This window comes from Triticum dicoccoides, chromosome 6A, assembly GCF_002162155.2.
Source record: "Triticum dicoccoides isolate Atlit2015 ecotype Zavitan chromosome 6A, WEW_v2.0, whole genome shotgun sequence".
NCBI lineage: Eukaryota > Viridiplantae > Streptophyta > Magnoliopsida > Poales > Poaceae > Triticum > Triticum dicoccoides.
In genome coordinates, this window is record NC_041390.1 from 309,673,616 (window position 1) to 309,680,991 (window position 7,376).

A 7,376-nucleotide genomic window follows, 5' to 3' on the forward strand; every position below is an offset into this window, starting at 1 on the left:
ATCAACAATGTGAGTTACCGTGATGGCCTCTTCTCGGCGGAGTCCGGGAAGTGGACACGATGTTGGAGTAATGTTTGCGCAGGTTGTCCTCTAGTTTCTCGCCCGCGCTTTGCCTTCTCTTCTCGCTCTCTTTTGCGAACAGGATAGCCACCATATATGCTAGTCGCTTGCTGCAGCTCCACATAATTACCTTGCCTTTCCTATTAAGCTTAAATAGTCTTGATCACGAGGGTGCGAGATTGCTGAGTCCCTGTGGCTCATAGATTACTATTACACCAGATGCAAGGCCTGATGATTCCGCTCCAGGTGACGCGCTTGAGCTCAAGCGGGAGTTCGACAAGGACTCTCAACGATACTATGTTTCTTTCCCTGATGATCAGTAGTGGTGCCCAGTTGGGGGTGATCGGGACCGTGTCGCATGTTGGGTTATCTTTTATTTTGGCGCCGTAGTCGGGCCATGAGTGTTTGGATGATGTAATGTTATTTATGTACTTGATTGACGTGGCGAGTGTAAGCCAGCTATGTTATCTCCCCTTTTATTATCTATATATTACATGGGATGTTGTGAAAATTGCCTAACTTGCGACATATGCCTTCAATGCGATTATGTCTCTAAGTCGTGCCTCGACACTTGGGAGCTATAGTCGCATCGAGGGTGTTACATCTTGTTTGTTGCGGTATATCCATTTTGTGCCTATTATGTTGTGCTTCCGAGGATCGGGACGCTTAACCAGTTCCCATACATTATTCAGCTCAAACTGTTGAAGCTCTTCTTGCATAGCTTGAATCCATTCAGGTTCCATGAAGGCTTCTTCAACTTTCTTGGGTTCTGTTATTGAGACGAATGCGAAGTGCCCACAGAAATTTGCTAGCTGAGTTGCCCTTGAATGAGTGAGTGGACCGGGTGCATTGATGCTATCAATTATTCTTTCAATCTGCACTTCATTGGCAACACAAGGATGTACAGGGCGAAGATTTTGCTCTTGCTGATCATTATCGTTGTTAGAGGGAATGTCTTCAGGCTGAGCATTGTCTTCAGGTTGATCAGGTGCTGAGATGATAAGTTCTTCTTCAGGATGAGCTTCAGAAGGTATAATTTCTCCAGTTCCCATTAGCTTGATTGATTCACTGGATGGAACTTCATCTAGCACATTTGGCAGGTGCTCTCTTTGTGAACCGTTGGTCTCATCGAACCGCACATCCACTATTTCAACCACTTTATAATGAAAGAGATTGAAGACTCTGTAGGAGTGCGAATCCTTTCCATATCCAAGCATAAAACCCTCATGTGCTTTTGGTGCAAACTTTGAGGTGTGATGTGGGTCCTTGATCCAGCACCTGGCGCCAAATACTCTGAGGTAACTGACATTTGGCTTCTTGCCAGTAAGGAGCTCATAAGATGTCTTGTTCAAAAGCTTGTGAAGATAAACACGATTGATTGTATGGCATGCAGTATCAATGGCTTCAGGCCAGAATTTTCTTGGAGTCTTGTATTCATCTAGCATCGTTCTGGCCATCTCAATGAGTGTTCTGTTCTTGCGTTCGACGATGCCATTCTGCTGTGGCGTGTACGGGGATGAGAATTCATGTGTGATGCCCAAGGTATCAAGATATGTATCAAGGCCAGTGTTCTTGAATTCAGTGCCATTGTCACTTTTGATATGCTTTATCTTGGCGCCATAGTTGTCCATTGCTCGATTGGCGAAGCGTCTGAAGACATCCTGCACTTCAGTCTTGTAAAGGATTATGTGCACCCAAGTATATATAGAATAATCATCAACAATGACAAATCCATAGAGACAAGCAGTAGTAGTAAGAGTTGAGTAATGAGTGGGACCGAAAAGATCCATGTGAAGCAGTTCGAAGGGTCGAGTAGTAGTCATGATTGTCTTCAAAGGATGTTTGGCCCTCGTCATCTTTCCTGCCTCCCAGGCACATCATAAGTGATCTTTCTTGAACTTGACGCCCTCGATGCCTATGACATGCTTCTTCTTTGCCAGGGTGTGGAGGTTCCTCATGCCAGCATGCCCAAGCCTTCGATTCCAGAGCCAGCATTCTGAAGCTTTTGCTAGAAGACATACGGCAAGCTGTGGTCCTGCTGAGAAATCTACCACGTACAAATCATCTTTTAGATACCCTTCAAATACTAGAGACTTGTCAGATTCCATTAGAACAAGGCAACGATATTTTCCAAATATTACGATCACGTTTAAATCGCAAAGCATTGAGACAGACATTAAGTTGAAGCCAAGGGATTCAACAAGCATGACTTTATCCATGTGTTGATCCCTTGAGATTGCAACTCTACCTAGACCCAATACCTTACTTTTACCAGTGTTAGCAAATGTGATGTGGCTCTTGTCGGATGGATGTAAGGTTGAGTCCATAAGAAGGCTTCTTTTGCCAGTCATGTGATTTGTACATCCACTATCAATAATCCATTCTGAAGACGCTGGTGTCGTACCCTACAGTGCAATTAGGGGGATAGGCTTCACGAAGAGAATTGTGAAGCAAAAAAATTTGACGAACCAGTGGGTTATGAAAGCTTAGATCCAGATTAGGACTAATAGGGAGAGTAGCAAGCAATTCAGGAATGAAGTACATAGTAAGACCATTCGAGCATTTGATCTTGCGCCCTACAAGATGTTTAAGGTCCCCAGCAATAGCGTCAGACGATTTTGGTTTTCTGTTGGAGACCTTTCCCTGCAAAAGAGAGTTAAGCTTTCTTAGCCACCCACATCTTCAAGGGTGGCTTAGAAGCAATAAGTCTAAGTGCAGCATCTGAGAACTTTGGCTTTGGAGCCCTAGCAAACAGTCTTGCAGGCGGACAATAGTACTCATAAGAATAAGCAGAATAGTTCTTGGTCTTATGAACATGGCGGTTTGATGAACCACTCTCATATTCATAGGCCTGAGTATGGTTTCCCTGCAAAACATTTGCTTTAGTGCGACTCAGGTGAGTCCTTTGTCTGTATGAAGCCTTTGGACCGTATGAAGCCTTTGGTCTGAGGTTTGTCTTCTTCACATGAGGTGTCATGATGACATTCATAGGAAGATTCTCCAGACACTTTTTCGGAACCCAGATCTTCTTCATAGGCGGTCCATTCCTGCAGTTAGTACCAATGTACCTGGCAAACACTTCACCATTCTGATTCTTAAACACTTTATAGTTTGCATCAGAGGATTCATCAATGACAATGGGGTTTGCACAAGTGAACCCAGATAGAGTGGATGGGTCTGCTGAAAATTCCTTTGCAGCAACCCATGTGGTTTTGGGGTACTGCTCAGGTTTCCAGTAAGAGCCATCAACATTCATTTTCCTTACGAACCCAACACCCTCTGTCCTCGGGTTTCGGTTCAAGATCTGCCTTTTGAGGACATCACATAGTGTCTGATGCCCTTTAAGACTTTTGTACATCCTTGTTTCAAGCAATGTCTTCAACCTAGCATTCTCATCAGCAATAGTAGTGGAATCCTCAGCAGAGGGGTTAGTTCCCACATCAATAGTTGAAGATATTGCAACAGTAACAGCAGTAGAACATTCAGCAACAGTAGTAGCATTATCACGCTCAATGCATTTAAGACATGGTGGTTCAAATCCTTCCTGAGCGGAGCTGATCTGTTCGGCGCGAAGTGACTCATTTTCCTTTTGAAGATCTTCCTGAGCCGCTCTCAATTTCTCAAGATCTTGCTTCCTTTGAAGATAATCAATGGAAAGCTTTTCATGAGTTATTGAGAGCGTTTCATGACGACTTTCAAGTTCCTCATACTTAACGTGAAGATTTTTTATGTCTTCAATTAAGGACTCAGATCGAGTCATTTCAGCACCTAACAGATCATCGCTTCTGTCTAGCAGTTTTTGAATATGTTCCATACCTTTCTGTTGTTCAGTTGCAATTTTAGCAAGTGTTTTGTAGCTTGGTTTTGAACCACAATCAGAGTCATCGTCACTAGATGTTTGATAGTGAGTAGTGCGTGTGTTTACCTTGGCACCGCGTGCCATGAAGCAGTAGGTAGAAGCGGAGTAGTCCTTGTCATTTGCATCGGTGTCGGTGATGACGTCATTGTCTTCAGTGTTGAAGATGGACTTGGCAACGTATGTTGTAGCCAAACTTGCGACGCCTGAATCAGACTCCTCCTCAGACTCCACCTCCGCCTCCTCAGAAGCGGACTCCTCCTCTGAATCCATTTCCTTGCCAACAAACGCACGTGCCTTGCCAGATGAGCTCTTCTTGTGTGATGAAGACTTTGAGGAAGACTTGGAAGAAGACTTTGAGTATTTCTTCTTCTTCTTGTCGTCAGAGTCATATTCCTTGCTCTTCTTCTTCTTTTTGTTCTCATTGTCCCACTGCGGACACTCAGAGATGAAGTGGCCAGGTTTCTTGCACTTGTGACATGTTTTCTTCTTGTAGTCGTGAGCAGAAGCTTCATCATTCCTTGAGCTTGATCGGGAAGACTTTCTGAAACCTTTATTCTTGGTGAATTTTTGGAACTTCTTCACAAGCATAGCAAGTTCCCTTCCAACGTCTTCAGGATCATCCGAACTGCTGTCAGATTCTTCTTCAGATGAGGAGACAGCTTTTGCCTTCAAAGCACGAGTTCGCCCATAGTTTGGACCGTAGATATCTCTTTTCTCAGAAAGGTGAAACTCATGTGTGTTGAGCCTCTCAAGTATGTCAGACGGATCGAGTGTCTTGAAATCAGGACGTTCTTGAATCATCAGGGCTAGGGTGTCAAATGAACTATCAAGTGATCTCAGTAGTGTCTTGACGACGTCATGCTTGGTGATCTCAGTAGCGCCGAGGGCTTGAAGCTCATTTGTGATGTCAGTGAGTCGGTCAAATGTGAGCTGGACATTCTCATTATCATTTCGCTTGAAGCGGTTGAAGAGGTTGCGAAGGACACTGATTCTCTGATCTCTTTGGGTTGAGACGCCTTCATTGACCTTGGAGAGCCAGTCCCAGACCAGCTTAGATGTTTCCAAAGCACTCACACGGCCATACTGTCCTTTGGTCAGATGACCACAGATGATATTCTTGGCAGTAGAGTCCAGTTGAACAAACTTCTTGACATCAGCAGCAGTGACACCTTCTCCAGCCTTGGGAACGCCATTCTTGACGACATACCATAGGTCGACGTCAATGGCTTCAAGATGCATGCGCAGCTTCTTCTTCCAGTAGGGATATTCAGTTCCATCGAAGACGGGGCACGCAGCGGAGACTTTAATTATCCCTGTAGTCGACATAGCTAAAACTCCAGGTGGTTAAACCGAATCACACAGAACAAGGGAGCACCTTGCTCTGATACCAATTGAAAGTGCGTTATATCGACTAGAGGGGGTGGGTGAATAGGCAATTTTTATGAAAGTCTTCAAAACGTGGAAGTTATGAAGACAAACGATAGAAATAAACCTATTACCCTGCAGCGGAAGGTAGACTACACTAGGCAAGCCATAGTCAAGTATTCAATGGAGTGAAAGCACAATGACTAATAGCAGCAATGTAGTAAGGATCAGGTAGGAAGATATTATGAAGCCAAACAGAAAACGCAGTCACTCAGTGAAGATAAAAGATAGTGCAATCATACAATGACTTCACAAGGAGTAACAGTAAGTAAAGGGAAGGGAAGATGAAACCAGTGACTCATTGAAGACAATGATTTGTTGGACCAGTTCCAGTTGCTGTGACAACTGTACGTCTGGTCAGGGCGGCTAGGTATTTAAACCTTAGGACACCCAGTCCCGGACACCCAGTCCTGAACACGCAGCTCAGGACACCCAGTCCTCACCGTATTCCCCTTGAGCTAAGGTCACACAGACCTCGCCCAATCACTCTGGTAAGTCTTCAAGGTAGACTCCCAAACCTTCACAGACTTCGTTCATCGGCAATCCACAATGTCTCTTGGATGCTCAGAACGCGACGCCTAACCGACTGGAGGATGCACAATCCTCAAGTGTAATAAGTCTTCAGATCACACAGACAAGAAGACTTAAGTGATGCCTAATTCTCTTTGGCTCTGGGTGGTTAGGGCTTTATCCTCGCAAGGAATTCTCTCTCAAAGGCTTCGAGGTGGGTTGCTCTCAAATGACAAAAGCCGTACTCTGAATCTGAGCAGCCAACCGTTTATGGTTGTAGGGGGTGGGCTATTTATAGCCACTTGGCAACCCGACCTGATTTATCCGAAATGACCCTTGGTCACTAAGGAACTGACACGTGTTCCAACGTTCAGATTTCAAACTCACACGGCAACTTTACTTGGGCCACAAGCAAAGCTGACTTGTCTGACTCTGGACAAGATTCGCTCTCAAAGTCTTCACTCAAAGACATAGGTTTTGTTTAAGCATCACTTCAGTCATTCTGACTGGTTCTCTTGGACCCCACTTAACAGTACGGTGGTTCCTATGACTCAACAAAGAGGAAGAAAAAGAGCTACGAAAGATCTAAGTCTTTGAGCTCCATAGGCTTCATGCGATGTCTTCTCTTGTCATAGTATTCAATGTGAATATCTTCATATACCACCTTTGACTTCAATGTCTTCATACATTTTTAGGGGTCATCTCTGGTAGGAAAACCGAATCAATGAGGGGCTTCTACCTGTGTTATCCTGCAATTCTCACAAACACATTAGTCCCTCAACTAGATTTGTTGTCAATACTCCGAAACCAACTAGGGGTGGCACTAGATGCACTTACACCATTTTAAATTAACCAGAATATGTAAGACAATTATTATCTGCGCCATTGTAAATTTGTCATCGTATTATCCGTTGCCATTTTATTTGTGGTCGTATTATCCGTTGCCCTATGTGGCAATTTAAATTTGGGCGGAATACAAGTTGGAAACACGAACAAAGAAAATGCTGCCATGGGATCACAAGCAAACACCCTTCGTCCAGGTGCTTTAATTAACCCATTAATGGAGAAGTTGTGAGCGAGGCAGGCGGCGGCTGGTGCATGGAGGTCAAAGAGCTCGCTTCCCGGTGAGCATGGGCAGCCTTGCTACTCGCACGTGTCCCGTCCAGCCTGCGAGGTGGACAGGATGCACACGTCCCGTCGAGCCTGCGCGGTGGATTGCTCGCACGCATCCCATCGAGCCTGCATGGCGGACTTCTCATGCTCGTCCCGTCTAATCAAATAGCTGCACGCACGCCACCGAGTATGGTCAAATTTTGACACAGTAAATATAATAAAACCGTTTGCGATATTAATGTGTCAGCTTTTTGTTTTAAAAAGGACTTCGTTGGCTACTAATGTGTGCGCCTCTTCTCAAACTGGACGATTTTTTTACCATGGCATATATGTGCCATGTCATGAAGCCATGCCAAGTTTCTTGTTTTTTGGGTGACTTTTTGATTTACTTGGATTTAAAAACCGAGAT